Source organism: Etheostoma spectabile, chromosome 18, assembly GCF_008692095.1.
Source record: "Etheostoma spectabile isolate EspeVRDwgs_2016 chromosome 18, UIUC_Espe_1.0, whole genome shotgun sequence".
NCBI classification, from domain to species: domain Eukaryota; kingdom Metazoa; phylum Chordata; class Actinopteri; order Perciformes; family Percidae; genus Etheostoma; species Etheostoma spectabile.
The window spans coordinates 17,946,189-17,964,708 of NC_045750.1; the positions used below are offsets into that span (position 1 = coordinate 17,946,189).

Sequence of the window (18,520 nt, forward strand, 5' to 3'; positions counted from 1 at the left end):
GTGTACTTGGAGGTTTGTACCTTGAGAAAGAGGTCCAGGGTTCGAGTCTGACTTGTGACAATTTCCTGCGTGTCTTCCCTTTCTCACTTAGTTGTCCTGTCCATTAAAAGCAGAAAAGCCCTAAAAAAAAGCTGTTCATTGTGGTGTGTGAGTGTGTAAAAAAGAGAGAGTTAGATAGGAATTTTATCTTTGGACCTTTGCACCTCCTTTTCACTCCACCTGTCACCCCTCATCAACAATGTTCCATTTACGTATATTGTCCCAGTACCACCCACCGTTTGTCCCTCACCTTCCTCTTTCTTTGTGTTGGCATTCTAAACTCCTGTAGATTCGGGAACAATCCGTTGAGCTAGAACCGACAATCAAACAATATTATATTTACCTTTTTTTCTTTCATCACACACCTGCCAGTGTTTTTAATTACAGAGCGTGCCTCCCAATGTGCACGTGTTCCATCAAAACAAGTTCCTCCCCGCGGCTATTTTGCAGAGGCACCGTCGTTCAGTCAGCACCACCCAAGACGATTGTGACTGGTTTAAAAAAATCCCAATAAACCAGAGCACGTTTTTCTCTCACCCAGGAATGCTGTGTGGACTAGCAGCGCTGCGGAGCAAGGTCTGGCAATGCGAGACTACTACAACCTTACACTGTAAGTTGTGAACTTTGACGCGTTGCTTTTGCACTTGCTTTACTTCCTGCAGAGTGACGGTGTGAAAGAAACACAAGATTAATAAATCAGACTAGCAGGGTCTGACTCAAACACATTAGGGAGCTGCCATCTTCAGAGGACTCTGTATGCCTGCTGTCCATCCTCCCTGCCCTGCTGCTGGGCAGAGGCGGATTTAGTCATGTTGAGGCCTAAGGCAAACACAGGCATGGGGCCTTCCACAACCCGTGTTCTCCCCCTTTTCAGTTCTTATTTATCTGATATGAGAAAGACGTGCTCTCTGTCTGACAGCTGTTTTGGCCAGAATGCTGGATCATCTTCAATCATAACACATTGATTAGGGTGACTGCTACTCACGGGGTCTAGTTGCTGAGTATTATGTGTGTCACCATCTTTGTCATTGCCATAGTTATCATCATGGACAGTGAAAGCAGCAGTTCTGTAACCATCTCCATTCGAAGGATCTTGTAAGGTTGTCTTGTATGTAGCCCCCGCATCGCTAGAGTAACCTGGGCTGACACTACTCTTCATCAGTGTTAGCATTGCTAGCGCAACCTGGGCTGACACTGCCGGTGGGTAGCTCCTCAGTGTTAGCATCGCTAGAGCAACCTGGGCTGACACTACTCTTCATCAGTGTTAGCATTGCTAGCGCAAGCACCGGCTTCTTGCTGCTCTTTAGTAACGTTAATGTTAGTGTAGCCGTCGTGAAAAAGGTTGTTACCTTTGGAAGTTTTGCTAAAAACGTTCTGCTTTCTTCCCACTTCTTCCTTTTTTCAGTATTACTTCGGTAGCTTTGCTTCATCTTTCAACCGTCTGTAGCCTCCAGCTTAGCGCATGCTGAGCTGTTTGTTTACAAACACACGCAGATGCGCAGTAGGATAATTGAATAGTCCAGTGTAGTGGGGACTGGGGGGAGTTTCTTATCATGAATTAAACAATCGGATAGCACTTTAGCATATCAATGTTTAGAGATGTAATTAATTGGTGAAAAGTAAGACAACAAATCGTAACCATAAGTTTATGAGGCGTTTTAGGGGGCCCTTGGTAGCTTGGGGCCCAAGGCAATTCCTACCTTATGGTAAGTCCGCCTCTGCTGTTGGGAACACAAGACTCCAGGCAGCATCACACCCTGTCGGACAGACTCATCTCCCTTGGAGACAGCCTTAACTTCCATCACCCCATCACTTTTCTCTAGCTCTGTCCATCTGCCACAAACTACAGTCATCACTTTCTATTATGTAACATGATGGGGGGGTATTTTGAGATGCTTTTTGAACATGGGCAGGGATGAGGCAGAGCGGACGTGGAAGGGTCCAGCAGGTCCTTGTCAGAGGACCGCAGGGAAGGTGACTGAGTGTAGGAGTGGAGGAGATCTGTGAGGTATTTTGTTGCGAGTCCATGGAGGGATTTGTAGGTGAGGAGGAGGATCTTGTAGGTGATGCGTGACTTGGCGACCTGTGGAGCTGTTGGAGGATGGGTGTGAGATGCTGCCTGGTCTTTGTTTGGGTTAGAACCCTTGTTGCAGAGTTCTGGAAATACTTGACTCTGCTAAGGTCCTTGGTGGTCAATCCAGACAGTACACCACTACAGTAATCCATACGGAAGGTGATGAAGGCATGGTTCAGTTAGTAAATGTGTGAGTGAAGGTTGGAGTCACGAGATTTTTCTGAGGTGGTAGGAGGTGGACTTGGTGATGTTGTTAATGTGGGACAGACAGTAATGATAATGTACTTTTATTAAATGTGCTTTATTTGCACAAACCAGAGAGTGGAATCTGTATAAAAGATAATTAAATAAGTGACCGGGTGAATTTAATCAGGTAATTAGAGGTGACAAGATGAAACCAATCAGTGATCAAGAAACAAAAGCAAAGGAAGTGAAGTAGTTGAGGAAAGAAAGTGCCAAAATGAGAGAAAATAAGGACTCATTAGCAAATCTGAGTAATTCCCAAACTGTTGAACTGTTCCCTTAGTCATTGTATAAGCATGTGTATCGGTATCTATGTACTTACATAAATCGATTTAGTAGAATGACAACACAAAACCGTTGACACCTCCAATATCTTCAATCCCCGTTAAATCCTACACCTGCTGTCTGGTCTTAAACACTTCCACCAAACTGTTCCATGGTTTGCTAAGCAGACACGTCACGCAGCTGTTTTCAAGATAACACCCAACCGACCTGCTCAGCAGCAAACAGCAGACAGACATTAGCTGGCGAACATTGAGGAGCATTATGCAGCTAAAGAGTCAGATTGTTCCCTCAGGAGTTGGTGGAGACTAAAAACAGAGCTAAAAGTGAGTGAGTATTGGACATGTATCAGGTGGACACAAACACAAACCTAAATGTGTGTTTGCTGCATGTGTAAGTATGCAACAGTTCGTTGACATGTTAGCTGCAAGCATGGGATGCTTTGTGGGCGTGCAGGGTCCAACATAACATGTCTCCCCTCCCACTGGACCAATTTCAAGGTCGGAATCAAACCCGGGACGCTTCAAATGGGGTGCACCTTCATACTGGGTAAGCTAGAGGTTGCCCTCCATTTAGGTTTAAATTAATGTAGCTTTTTGTGTGAAAAAAGTCCCATCCATCGACCCGTCTTCATCCGCTTATCTGGTATCGGGTTGCGGGGGCTGCAGCTCCAGCAGGGGACCCCAAACTTCCTGGTGTGAAAAAAGTCCAATATTAAAATCAGTCTCAATATATCAAAATCAACCTTAAAAATGTGTTTGTTAGGTTGTAAATGCATTCATGAAATCATCAAATTCCCAGAAATATCACTCAGGATGTAACGCCACGGCTAAGTGATGCTATCAACACAGAAAATAGTATAGAATGGTTTATTAAATTCTGATTTGATTGAATAATTTTTGTACCATGGAATAATTCCACTGACAAGTGCCTTATGAAGTCTAAAAACTGAGAAATGGGGAGTTTTATAAAGGGCCACTAGGAAAACAAATATTCTACTTCCCACAACACCTAACATTGAGTATCAATGCTTCTGTTAGGAGGTAGCGGAATAAGGACCCAAAAGCAGAGATGAGGGAGGCAGGCGGGAGCAGTGTACCAAGGATTTATTAACACTTAGTCCAAGGAAAAACACAGGGAGAAAAACAAACATGGACAAATCCAAGAATAGCAAAAAAAATCCACAAAGTCCAAAAATCCAAAGAAACAGGGCCAGGGGGGAAGGCAATGCAAACAGGGAAACTAAACAGGGGAAAATTCAAGGGGAATGGCTGAAACACAAGCAAGAACAAGCTGACAGGACAAAGAACAGCAAGGCAGGATCACGGGGACTAGACAAAAGGATCTGACAGGAGACAAGGGAAGCACAGACATCAAATACACAAGGCAACGAGGTAACGAGAGGCAGGTGACAAGAGGGCAGGGAATGAGGTGGAAAACACCAGGTAATCACATGAGCGGGAAGACACAGGAAGTAACACTAAAGACAGGACGAGACAAAAACCAGACTTCAAAATAAAACAGGAAACAGAACATACAGACACTCAGGGGAACACGAGACAACACAAGACCAAACACAAGACAGGACAACAGAACCAAAAAGGGGGAAAAGAACCCAAAACAAAACCCCAAACCACGACAACTTCCTGTTATTATACAAGAAACCAACATTCTCCTTTTTGTCCAAAGAGTGTGTGCTCTGAGAATCTTATTTCCTTAAAACAAGTGAAAAATATCATGTAACAATCTACTATCTGAACGCCTCTGACCAACTAGCTCTCGTTTGTAAAATTCCTGACAGAAAGAAAACTGCCCTTGAAACAAGTTGAATTACTGAGATCAAAAATGAACCTAATAATAATAATAATAACTCCCAGAGGCTGAATCTGAGACATACAGTATTTTGCCATATGCGAGAGAAAAGTTGTGAACAGGAATGAACTAAGTGAGTCTACAACTGTCGCCCAATCAGAGAAAATCAGTTTGAGAGCTGAGATGAAAACACAGATTGAGATTGTTTCATGGCGTGTCATCATGTCCTTAGTTGACAATTACTATCCAAACGCTCAGACATACACACACACACCCCACACCCACACACACACACACACACACACACACACACACACACACACACACACACACACACACACACAGCTTTTAATCCCAACAAACAAACACACACATGCAGCATGCTTCGCGTGCACACACACACACACACACACACACACACACACACACACACACACACACAGTGTACATGCCCCCCCCCTCCCCCACAACATGCAGACACAGACACAAAGGTGCTGTTGCTGCTGCTTAGTCAATATCTGCATGGGAAAACAAAGCACTGAATCACATCCAGTGGGGACAAACAATCTGAATTGTCATCATCAGCAGCCCCCCTGTGCCCTGTCCCCCAACACCACCATGGTAGCACACACCAGGCCTACTGCCAGCCAGCCAGCCTCCCCACCCCCTCTTTGCAGACACTCTAGAGGGCAGTGTTGCTCTCAGATTGAAGCGAAGGAACCAGCTGCAGTGTCTCCCCAGGGCCTCCTGGAGGGGAGGAAGGGGGGCTCGCTTCCTCTTTTGTTTCCCAGTTGCTGCAGGACGGGGCCCCTGCCAGACTGCCGCTAAAATACAACATGAAAAAATTAAAAGTGTGTGGCGGAGCAGACAGATCTGCAGATTTCTGATCTGGTACGGCTCACTTATTGAGTGTTACGGTTGCACCTACACAGCAATTATGGCCCAGGGCAAGTCAATGCAGAAGCATTTTATTTCATCTCAGGGTGTCTTGTTTGGAAAAGGCACACTAAGGTTAACTGCCATAATCATCCTTTACACGAAGAAGGCCTGTTTCGTTTAGTCACAGGGAGACCAGCCAGCCGAGGGCATTCAAACTATGAATTATGTATTGTGTTTTCTTAGAGAAGTCCTTTTTCAATGAGGTGCCGGTTTTTGCTAAAGCATCAGAATGGATCACCTTATCTGTAGGAGACAGCAAAATAGTAACACATCTCAACAAATGTATTTCTCTACACTTCCATAAGGACCTCTGAGGATCTGTGAAGGAGTTTTTCACATTCTGGATGCCAAACTAAATAATTGTGAATCTTGGAGGACTGCAGAGTTAGAGGACTGTATGGGTGTTATGTGGAGGTTATTGACGTGTATTTTCGTGGTTCTGTAAGATGTGTTCCTGATCCACATCCACTATAATCATGCATTCTGGATCCTGTAATGGTACTTGTCCATATGGTTTTCATGGCAACCTTGCGCGTTAGTGAGTTTGCTACCAGCAGTTATCAGTTTTTCTTCACCCACCACTGAAAAGCAAAGAAAATAGGCAACACCCTCCTACTGATGGCTGCACCTGATTGGATTAAAAGTGTCACGTGGGGCTGTATGCTCCAAAATTTCAAAACAGACCATAATGGCGGCTCGTTTGGAATGCAATGTCTTATTTTACGGAAATAGTTCACGGAAACCTGTTTCTGAAAACATTGTTCGCAGATAGGTCTGAATCTGTTGAATCTGCTCAATCTGTCTTCATTTCAATGTGATGAAGGTGCCTGAGAGGCTGGTCTTGGCCTACCTGAGGCCGCAGGTGAGATCTTCTCTGGACCCTCTCCCGTCTGGGACTGGACGACGCTGTCAACTATCGGCTGGAGCGGGCTCATTTGCACCAGTATGGCGCTGTGAGTCCCGTGCATCTTTTATCACTTGTTGACTAACGTCATACAAGACATCTTGATGACAGCCATGCTCCACCCTCAACCTTTAGGCATTTTTCTGTTGTTGTTTTTTGCAGACGGAAGTGATGAGAATGCACATTCATTCAATACAAGCCAATGGAGGGCGGAGAGTTGTTTTCTCCTCCGGTGGGGGCGGGACTTAAGTGCGTTCTGTCTCTATGTCAGTGGGGCAGTTTGAGATCCTTTTGGGGATACTGCTGAAGCGAGATAGTAAGTGACGGGTAGTGCGGTGTGAGCGGGCCAAAGCGATCTGAGCAATAACGAAGAGAGTTAACGTTTAGCGGGGAAACACCTGGGCAGGGCTATCTTCCTGTGATGAGGCTGTAATTTTTACAATCAGTCTTGTAGGTGAGCCATCACTGTCGCGCCTCAGATCCCCTGATTTGTAAATCAAGCTCCTCCAGGTCACAGACCCCACACTAGAGAAAATGTCCATCTCAAATATCCAAGCGAGGGATTTGATCAAACGGTGAGTGTGAAACTCTGATTTATGGAGAAGCCCTCCGAGAGCTCCCTGTGGTAATAAAGGTTGACTTTTTATGCAGTGTCCATCTCCCTCTGACGCCCATCTCTGATGTGTAACAATAAATACGTCCCTCAGCGTCACTCCTGTCTAATCAGTATTCGAGTGCTTTGCAAGGAGAAATGGGGAAGAGGTCAAGGTTGCCTTGAAAGCAAGCGCTGTGAGATGTTAACTGGGATAGTAAAAATATTCAAATTCTGAAGCATCAGTCACATTCAGACAGTTTTGTTCAAGACCATTGGTTAAAAAACCCCGCAAACATCAGCAAAAAAGCACGCTCACGCCCATAATGAATTGACTGCTTTGTACATTTGTGCTTACTGTGTTGGACATGTGAGAGGAGATTTAATCTCTACCGAGAAAACCCCCACCACCACCACCCCCCACACTCTCCTGTGACTGCAGAGGTCATGGGTGCAAATCACCAACGTTGATCATAGACACAACAACTGCTGCATCACATACACACATGCACACTAATGCACTCCAGCACACGACACACACAAACACCAACACACACACACACACCACAACACACACACACACACACCACACACACACACACACACACACACAATGCATGCCACTATCACCCGTCATTGACATAATACATTCCTAGCCCCTTACCCTAACCTTAACCATCACAACTAAATACCTAACCCTAACCTAACCTAATTTTAACCCTAATCCTAAACCAGCCCTTTAAAGTTGTGTCGTCCAGCACTTTGGCCCCACAAAGCTGTTGGGACCCCATGAATATAGTTAAACAGGACCACACACACACACACACACTCACACTCACACACACACACAGAATGAATAGCATTAGCTATCCTGCTCTCACACTCCAGCAAAATCCATCCCATTTTTCAGACCTGTAAAAGACACAAACCGCTGTCCTCAGAGTTTGAGAGAGACGGAACATAAAGACAAATATAATATAAAGACACGTAAACACTGCAGGCTTGTAATCAGAAGTTGACTCAGGAGCAGGACCATTATGCAATATTTGCGCGAGCAGCACTGCAGTGCATACCCTCTCAAGGCGTAGTAATAACATTCAATCAAAGGTCCACTAAAAACCTCACTTTCTGTTTTTGTTTGAACCCGTCTGGAACATTTCCAGGTTATTCTATCTGCCGAGCTTGTTTTTTATTTAAAGAGTGAGAAATAATTGGTTTTTCTCTCAGGGACTGAGGCGTTCCCACTACTCTACAGTTGTGACTTTCTGCCCCGTTGTATTCATTACAGTGTTGCACAACTGAAAGCTCGTGTGAATGTGACAATATATACCACTTAAGTCCTTCATGGTTTTAACAAACTCACTAAGTCGTGACAATGCAACTGTACGTATATGTATCTACGTACATGTTGATTCTTATTCTAGAGTCCAGCATTAGTTGGTTTGTGGGATGTTGTGGGCTTCATTAATAGAGGGTCCCTGCTTTTACTTTAAACGTGCAAATTCCTGCAAATGTCACACCAAGCTGGAATGCCATGATTGGACAATTCTGCAAAACCCTGGGTTATGTTCAACGACAGCATATGATCTCATGAAGGTGATCAATGGATGTATGTGAGAGGTTATTGAATAGCCTGTAGTGGAAAATTGGGAGCACTGGTTTAAAGCGAGAAATGCATTTCTCTATAAAAGCATTACGTGGAGTTGAAACATTCATAACTTGAAGTGCATGTGTGTATCTGTGCATTATGGAAGCCCCTAACGCAGCATAAACTGATCCGTGTGTGCACCTTCTGTCCATGTCATTTTGAGGGTTGGGGTCTGAAGTGCTTCTTTCCATTTTCCAAATACAGATACTTGCAGGAATGTGAAAGTGATCTGAAGGATTACACACATTTTGTGGTTTTACAAGCTATGAGAAGTCAACATGAATGCTGATCTCCAGAGGAGGCAGGCTATAAAATCCGCAACACCAAACTAAGGGACACCATCCGCTGTCTCTGGGGGACACGACAATGGGGAAAATGAAACAGCCCACGCCGTAACAACAACGGGATGGATGCGGTTAGGAGAACAACAACAGGGAAAATAACCATCACACGCGGGACGTAACCCCCGGTCTCCGAGGTGAAAGTCCTGTGTTGTTGGATCCATCTACCACCCCAACTAACCCGCTTACTTGTTTTTTTGGCTTTTCAATAATACTAGATGACTACATGACCACTACATGATTACTACTGTAATCATGCTGTTATCACGAAAGATACTTCTTATTGAAATACATAGAAATTGTTGTGGGTGCGGAAGGAGGACCCAAACGCAGAGTAGCAGGTAGGCAGTTCAAAAGGGTTTATTGGGAAAAAAGGGCAACAGAGTCCAAAAACAACAGGAGTACGGGGAGCCAGGGAAAAACAAAAGCCGGAGCACAAGGGCTGGAAAACTCACTGGGAAGAATCCAAGGGGACAAACGGAAATCCAGGAGATCAAAATCCACAGGGAAACGGTAGGGCACACAGCGCACGACGACAGTGCAAAGGCAAACTGGCAAAACTGACAAGGCGGAAGGATCAGACGAGGCACAACGGAAACACAGACCTTAAATACACAAGGGTAATTGGGTAACAAGAGGCAGGTGACGAGAGGGCAGGGGAGCAGGTGGAGCACATCAGGTAATCACAGGAGTGGGAAGACACGGGAAGTCAACCTAGATGCAAGACGGGACAAAAAACAGACTTCAAAGTAAAACAGGAAACAGAACATACAGACTCTGAGGGGAACACAGGACAGGACCAACAACACCAGACCGGGGAAAACACCGAGAAACAGACACAAGGGCCAAAAAGGGAAAAATAATCCCCAACAAAAACCCCAAACCCCAAGAGAAATACAGAGAAAATTGTGTCCCTATAGATTAAATAACGTCATAATTCCACAAACTCCCATGAGACTGGGCTGAAATAAACAGAGATGGGAATAAGTTTACCATTCACTCCCAGGCCAAATGGAAAATGCACTATAACTCCTATTCATGTAAAAGAATAAAAACAAAGACACACAGTAATGTGCAATAAATTCCAGTCTTCGCTGAAATTTGAATGACTTAAATGGTATCCAATACACATCACACACTCAAATTTCCAGACTTTTCAATTTGAAACCTTGGGCTGGGATGCCTCAGTAACAGAACTTTCCAATATTGAGCCAAACTCAAACTTAAGTGCTTTGTTCATGCAACCTTGAACAAAATATTTCAGACTCCCCCACACAACATGGGCCCTCTAGTAATTACAACTAAAGCACTTCCTTTCAAAATACTCTACACACTTTTGTCTATCAAGGATCCCAGTACAGCCAGTTGTTGCATAGACTGACCTGAGGCCAGTGCAGTGTTCTGTACACTGGGGCATGATCAACACATATACAGCTGTTTCTGGTTCTAACCTCTCGGTCTCTGAACAAACATTAACCCTGTTGAATGGCATGAAGAGTTTTTTTTCTCCAAAATAAGGTATCCTCCATTTGAAAATGGTACCGCCTGCAGTTACACAGTAACATGTTGTGGCTCACTGTGGTAGCAGCTGACCTTAATCATTGGGTGGCAAAATTGCATCCGCTACGGTAGCTGTGTATTGACTGTGTAAACATGAGTGTTGCTCTTCTCGTTTAATTCTGGGAAAGAAAAAGCATATGCATATTTACCCAAACATTATTTTTAAGCTATTTTTTAAGTGTTCACAGGATTTAGGATTTCAGTATAATACTCTATGACGTTTAGGATTGTTTTACTTTTTACGGATTTTCTTGACATTTGTATTTGCGTTCCTCTGAGGACACGCTGCTGATGCTGATTGCATGTGCCACAACACCTGAATCTAATAACGCCATGGACGACTGGAGCGATCCCCACCATGCTGCCCTTGACATTAAATAGTATGGACTCCTGCTCAACCAATTCACGTGCTCAGTGGCCCTGTAATATTATTATTTTACAAGTTTGCTCAGATAAGCTAGATCCTCGTATGACTCCTAGCAGAACGTCTGAGGTTATTATCCTGAGCTGAGAGGGACAGCGGTGATTGACCCACATTTAACGCCATACCCTTGGTGTCCATGTGTGAACTCTAACTAGCCCACCAGGGGGAAGGCAAATGGAGGAAAAGCTGGTGCTTCACAGACAGGAAGCGTAGGAGGCAACAACTGTAATCAGTCAGGGCCCTCTGGAACAGATGACAGTGCAGCTGTGCTTGGGATTTGTGCGTTGTGTTGTTGTGTAGCAAGGACAATAAAGACACAGGATCTATTTTAAAAATCCATAGAATCCCAGTGATTGCAGACTTAGCAGAGTGGCTGCAGAGGAAGCCATGTTGGTGTCGGGCAGGGCCAACTACATACTGATGACTTGAATTATTTATCAAGATGCAGTGTTAATGTTCATACAAACAACATGTCGAGTGACTTAGTGTAATATGAAAAGGGTTACTCGTAGTAAAGAACTCAACTCTGCAGTTCCCCTCAGCGCCCACCAACCCCGTTTCCAGCAGCAGGCAGCTGTTCGCAGTGAAAAAGCTCTGATGAACCCATAATACACTACCCGAGGAAAGTCTGGCTAGACCACACAGCAGTCCGGGATGGCAGAAAAACATGCTCTGGTTTAGTGGAATTTCTTTAAACCAATCATTATCGTCTTTGGGTGGAGCTAATCAACGGACGCAATAACAGTGCCACTGCAAAATAGCCTGGAACATGTGTACGTTCAAAGGTAGTTTCATTCGTGCAACAGAAACCTCAGATTGGACAGATAGTCTAGCTAGCTGTCTGGATTTACCCTGCAGAGATCTAAGGACCAGGTAACCATAGTCCTCAGAAATCCACCTGAGGTTAGAACGCCAACACAAAGGAAGAGGAAGGAGACGGACATCCAGCGGATCTTCAGGCAGCACCGGGGCAATCCCTTAAATGAATGGTCGTCGATATAGACAACCCTTGCCCTGACTAACTTTTAGAACCCATCGGCTATCTGTCTGATGATGATGTAGCCTCTGGGGCAACAGCCAACATTTCTGGGGTTCCAGTGTAGCCAGCAGATATCCAGGCCAAAACTTACTCTTCCATGCACCGGTCATTGTTTACAGTCCGAGTAGATAGTTGTAGAGGTTTTTGGTCCAGGTGACATTTCGACTAATTTCTTTAAACAGACATCTGCATAAATCCAGATTTTTGCTTATTAAAATCTAAAATAGTCAGGATTGCATTTTGGCAATAAATTCCACCTCTTTTGCTTTTTACACGCAGTATTTACCTGGATGCAACCAAAGCCCCCTCAAATGTGATTGGTCAATGCTACACTACTCAAACTACAAACAGAAACCAGCGTGCTTACCGCACCAACATCTTGTCCCGTTGCCTACAGATTCATTCACATGCAGATCTACTGTCTATAGAGATTTGCAACCAGTTGGTGAACACATTGGAGCATTTTATCAGAGAGACATCATTTTCTCTGGAGTCCATGGGAATAAACCAGAGCTAAAAGGATTAAATGTTGGACCTAAATTCAAACTCCAATCGAATATGAATGTTGTTATTTGTTTGATGTGTAAATAGGCAAACTTATCCTGACACTTTCACCACAACTTTATAATATGTCAGTGTTGTGTTTATAGCTTGTCTAGCTGTGCCAATGCTGCCAAGAAAAGTCCATTATAACTGCTTTAAGGTGTGCTCAGTTTATATGTGATGTCTCTTTTCATACTGTTCCTCCGTGTCCTCTTGTCTCCCCCACTTACATCTTTCAAATTACTTTCTATGTAATTGCATTTCACCTGAGTTTCAAAGATTCTCTATGCATCTAGTCTGGACACACTGGGGCGGCTCTGGCTCACAGTCTCCTGCTAATTGAATGGTTGGGGGTTTGATCCCTGCCCCTGCAGTCCCATGTTGTTGTGAAGTCTCCTTGGGCTGCGCCATTGGTGTGTAAATGTGTGCTGCACCTTGTACATGTAAATAGTTCGAAGACTAGAAAAACAATGCAATTACATTGGCCCTTTCAGAACCTTTGTCAAGCCCATACATGTCCAAAAATGAAACTGTATGTATATCTGTTTGTTAGAATTTAATGTTACTCGTATACAAGTAGAATATTTTTATATGTTATTATTATTGCATCATGAGAAAGTCCAGCGGGGTCATCAAAAATCTCTTTTGGATTTGTATAAATTTCCATAGCAAACTTAATTTAAAAGAAACTTTATCATGGAACAAAACACTTCAAAATGTCACTAGATGAAATGAATACCTAATGGTATGACATTAAGTGTTGGGTGCATGGATGGACCAAATTGTGCACCATCAACACCATCAATAGCGGGCAGTTGGGTAAAATCAGTATCTAATATTATGATTTATTAGCTGAGATTTCTTACTGTGGAGGAAAGTGTTGCATGGATGGATCCAACTGCAACCGACAATGCCATCCATAACATCTGCCTCTCTCGGGGCATTTGCAGCAACTTTCCAAACCACAGTATTGACAAAAAGAGTATGTTTGTATGGAATCTGAAAAAAAAAACACGCTCAGTGCATTCAGTACAACATAATTACTTTTCACAGGACAGTATCATGGCCGTCTTTCAGGATTCTCAGCAAGAAACCCTCCCATCTACCCCTGTCTTCTCCTTCACCGTGTCCTTCCACAGACTTGATTGTACAGTAAGTGGCAGTTGGTGCAGCAGTGTGCAGGAGTGCTAATGCCAGGACCCCACGTGAATAATGGGAACCCTGTGCAGCGGCCCAGCTGCTCCTGTCAGGCCCCGGTGCAGCCAAAGCCAGACAGCGGGCCCCTCACACTCTACTCTGATAACACACTCTGTCATCGTCCAGCCACACAGGAACGTGGCCAATCATGTGGCGATATCTCAGACCCCTGCCCATCTGCGTCCTGGCCAGTCTGAACTTAGAGGTCACTCAGACAACACATGTTGGGCCAAGGATGAGGCCAGTGGCTTTGAGAGGATAACCTCTGAGCTTATGATGGACCTTTGCTTAGGAAAAGAAAAGAAAAACTTGCACCTTCGTAGCTAAAGTCTTTTAAAAGTTTTTACCCAAAAAAAGAAATACATCTAGGAGAAATACATGTTTCCATCAAAAGCATTATGTAAAGATGACAACGAAGAACACATTACAATTAATGTTACCTAATGTAAAGATTTTTTTTTTTATTATATAGGATACATACATACATACATACATACATACATACATACATACATATACATACAGATATGTACTCAAGTAAAAGTACTGTTACTTCAGAACAATGAGACTCAAGTAAAACTAAAAAGTAGTCATCCAAATAATTATTGAGTAGGAGTAAAAAAGTGCTTGTTGAAAGAACTACTGTACTGAGTAACTGTTGAGTAACGTCTGATTTATTTCTTAACACAAGCATCAATCAGACAGACAAAAATACAAAATAATCATCTTTAGGCAAATTATAGTTCATCCACTCAATAAAATTAATTTAAATAAATGTATTAATTACAAAATTAAAAAGCTTCAGTGAACAGACTTACACATCACATTTGGATGGATACTATATATATATATATATATATATATATATATAGGAAATGTTCAAAACATAGGTAACCGAAAAGACAAACATTCGCGTATCAACAGCCAAAACAAAAATGCCCGTCACGTTTCCTCAACTTAGATGTTGAGTTTTTGAACGCTGACATGTCTGTTTGTTTTGGTCGACACAGAAGACACCATATAATGTAGCTGCTGTTTCGCACTTTTCCTAAGGTAAACATGCTTTCAATTTGAGGCCGGGGAAGTTCCTCCTCGTCTGTGTTGCCATGCCGACGGTTGATTCTGACATTTTTGTTTTGCTACGACTGTAAAGCTAACCCGTCCCGCCGCTGAGATCGAGTATGGTCACGTGACGAGACTGCACAACGACGTCTGATTGGTGAAACACAGTCATGTGATAGAGACTTTAGTGGAAGTCTCTCTCTGTGAAAATGAACATGAAAATGAGACGTACGCGGGGGGGAAAAAAAAAACAATGACGCATAAAATACCAAGGAGATAAAAAAACAAGTAAAAAGCTCATTCTAGCCTAATTTAACGGAGTAAGACAGTTTCTTCTTCACAAATCTACTCAAGTAAAAGTATAGTGATTTAAAACTACTCCTAGAAGTATCATTTTTTCAAAAACGTACTCAAGTAAATGGAACTGAGCAAATGTAACTCGTTACTACCCACCTCTGCATACATACATACATACACACATACATGTATCTCTGCATGTCAATTTCAATGACTGTACATGAAACCAGAAGACCCAAGGAATCCATTGGTACTAACTATGTCTAGTTAGAATGCATTTTAGTGAGGAAAAAAAGGGGTCCCTCTATGGAGTTGTGTTCCTATCCATATTCAATAGAATTTTCTTCCAATTTGAGTGCATTTGTTATTGATTTCACCTTCTGATTTTGTAATAATTTAGCTTACACTCAAATAGCCACTGCTCACGCTTGGATTTGCTCTGCTTCTGCTCAAACTTTCTGCTTGGACTCACCGATGTCGTTGCTTGGACAGATTTCCTGCTCTCAGCTTTGGCCCCTTCTTCACGCACTAAGAATGCTTGCAAATCACCGCGCTCTCGAATTTTATGTTTGATTTTGAGGGATCCAGAGAGTGGTGGTCGAGTGAGCTAGAGAGTGACAGAAAAGAGGGAGTGCTGAACAAAGCAGTGAATCAGAGGAATAAACGGTATTTTCTGATTGTTGCACAGCAGTTACGTTCTAATGGATACATAGACACACCCACAGCGGCTCATTTGGTTTGCTTATTTTAAGAAAATAGTTCTGAAACATTTCTGAAACTTTTTTCCGCAAGAAATAGGCTATGCAGTTATTAACTCTGGCTTCATTTTAGATTGACAACAGTCAGATTCAAATATTTTAATGAGTTTTCGAGAGGCGGTGAGTGGAGCTGGATTCCCCTGAATTGCATAAAGTGGACTGGATTCAACTTTATGCAAATGAGGAGTGAACAACGTAATCTCTGAAAAGTTGCCACACCACTACAAGAATGCATGAAAAACTTCCACCGGGTGCTTCGACTTTGTAGCTAAAACACCGCAAAACATTAAATTAAACCAAAAGAAAAAAACATTTCAATCCAAAGTATTATGTGAAGAAAATGAGGAAAACATTTTTGTGCTCTTCTATTTGACTTGCCTCAATAGGCTCAATGACATGAGCCATATCAGCTAATTCTTCATATGAAAACGTATAGCCAATACAAACTATTGATACTTTGCATTTTAGATCGTTCAAATAGAGCCCTAAATCTTTAACGTTTGAGGTGACATGACTGTATTTAGATGTGAGACGTGTCAGACTGCCATCTTCTTGCAGTCTGTTCAAAGTCTTCTTGTATAGTAGGCGTTAATGGAAGCCTTGTGTGAAATGCCATCTCGTAGCAATCCAGCTGCCGAGCAAGGTAAGCGGGGTAGTCTGGGAGATTTTCTGTGGTTTCATCACTCACGTGTTACCTTTTATTACGCGTCATTCAGTTGATGGTTAATATAAAAAGTATGGATTAGTGCAGCTTTAAACCTAACCTGTTCACATGGTTACACTGTAAAGATAGACTGTCCAATCAGACCCAGCATGGTCAACATGGCAACTAGAGATTGAATGGTTGTCCCTGATTTCCAAATGAAATCCAGAAAGGATATTGGAGACTTGTGACCATATGACATATGACCATAGACATATGACCCCCAGGCAACTTCTTTAGATTGAAGGCAGCTTTATTTAAGATGAAATAAAACTCTAAAGAGGGAAATAACCATGGGTTATGTACCAAAAGTGTCTCTCCGATTTTGTATACTTTTTCTTGTCCTCACACATTCCAGTCTATCTATTTCTGTTGAACAGTTTTACATTCAAAATACTCCTTATATATAAGATCCTTAGTATAGATAAAATACATGTGAAAGCATGCATGCTTAAATATTCCTACTATCATTCCCTACAGTGACTAGGTCTGATAAGAACGTTTTTAGCTTAAATATTGATTCAAGTCAGGCACACTGTGGTCACACTGGTTCAAACTACTGTACAGTACTTTAAACACATATGTGGGTATACGGATGCTGAGAATGTGTATGGGGCAGGTTTGGGAACGGTCAGTGTATCTTTTGGTCGTTAAAAAAATCTAAAAGAAATTAGTGTATGTTTGATTTTTGATTTTTTTATACAAAATTTTTAATTGAAATACAAGGTTTCTGTCCTTTTCCTTGTCAAACGGGGATGAGAGATACATGCTTTGATTAAAATTTTCTATTTCATATAACAAAAAATAAAATCACTAGGCAACAGCACCGGTGTATCCTACCAGTTTTGCTTTAGCCCAGGCTGGGAGGGAAACGCGTAGCCTAACTTCCTGAGAGACTGATCTTCCTTTTTTTTTTTTGCACCTCTTTACATAAATATACATAACTATGGCTATAAAATACATCATGAAATACATAACTGAGGCAATATAAACATATGCATTAGTCATTATAGTTCAATAGCCTACAGTACATATGTTTTACTTTTATTTATTTCAGGGGACTTTTATGTTATATGTACACATTTATTTCTGTCTCTATTTATTTGAACTGAAAGTCTATTTCTTCAGCTGGTGGCGGGTAGAGAGTCTGAGGGAGGCAGGGAGAGGGTAATAAATAAATGTGACATTAGAAATAAAAAGCCCCCCCATAACATTATCAGAGTATAGGTTTCCAAAGTCACTTTAGCCTGGGCTGAAAGCAACACTGGTACATCGGCGCTGTTGCCTTGGAAATGACATCCGGTACCAGAATATGAAAAAAACAACCCTTTTTTTTCAATTGCTTTTTATTGCTTTTTTTTTTGTTATATGAAATAGAAAATGAAAATCAAAGCATATTTCAAATTTCTTTTACTACCTTTTGACTATGAAAAGGAAAATAATAGAAAAGTCAAATGTCAAACTAAAAGATAAATTAAATGTAGATTTTCCATGAACAGAAACAGAGAGGATGATAATGGGAAGCCAACTTCGGAACCCCAACATTAGGAGATGTCGTCTTCTCCACAACGTTCTCTGCCGAGAGCTGAGATGAAATAATACAACTCCTGTGGCACAGACATGAGCCGTTAGAAAAATCAGGTCACAGATAACTGGCATTATCAGGCAAAGTTCTAAAGAAGTATCAGCTCCTTCATAAGGTTCGCCAGTTTGGTGTCAGCTACAAGTTAATGAGAGAAGAAAAACAGACGACACATAAGAAGGCAGCATATCTCCAACGTATCAGCCAGACTGTTAAGGAGCTCCTCGTAAACTCATCTCGCATGACAACTGATAAAACAGACACCATCACCAGGAACAAGATTAAACATCAAAGGATGATTTTATCAGGCTCAATGCTAAACCTCCATAGTGACAACACCTTCTATTTCAATTTCAAATTTTGTATTATGGAACAAAAATCAAACAACCACTTGTTTTTTAGGAAAATCAAATGACCAAAAGATACACTGACTGGGAACCCACTGTGGGAAGCAGCCAGCAGAGGTGGAGGGGGGGGGGGG

General features: G+C 42.3%; 2 long non-coding RNA genes across 2 annotated transcripts in view; both read right to left on the bottom strand.

Annotated features, from left to right (window-relative positions):
* On the bottom strand, window positions 1-4,504 carry LOC116705981 (uncharacterized). The gene is made up of 3 exons (XR_004336106.1): window positions 4,490-4,504; window positions 2,782-2,785; window positions 1-120 (listed from the first exon to the last, which is right to left on the bottom strand). It is a non-coding gene; the product is annotated as an uncharacterized LOC116705981 (long non-coding RNA).
* Window positions 4,505-7,667: 3,163 nt separating this feature from the next.
* Window positions 7,668-18,520, bottom strand: part of LOC116705989 (uncharacterized) — a 21,670-nt gene continuing 10,817 nt past the window's right edge. Inside the window, exon 2 of the long non-coding RNA XR_004336114.1 lies at window positions 7,668-7,713. This is a non-coding gene — a long non-coding RNA (uncharacterized LOC116705989). The remainder of the gene's footprint in view (window positions 7,714-18,520) is intronic.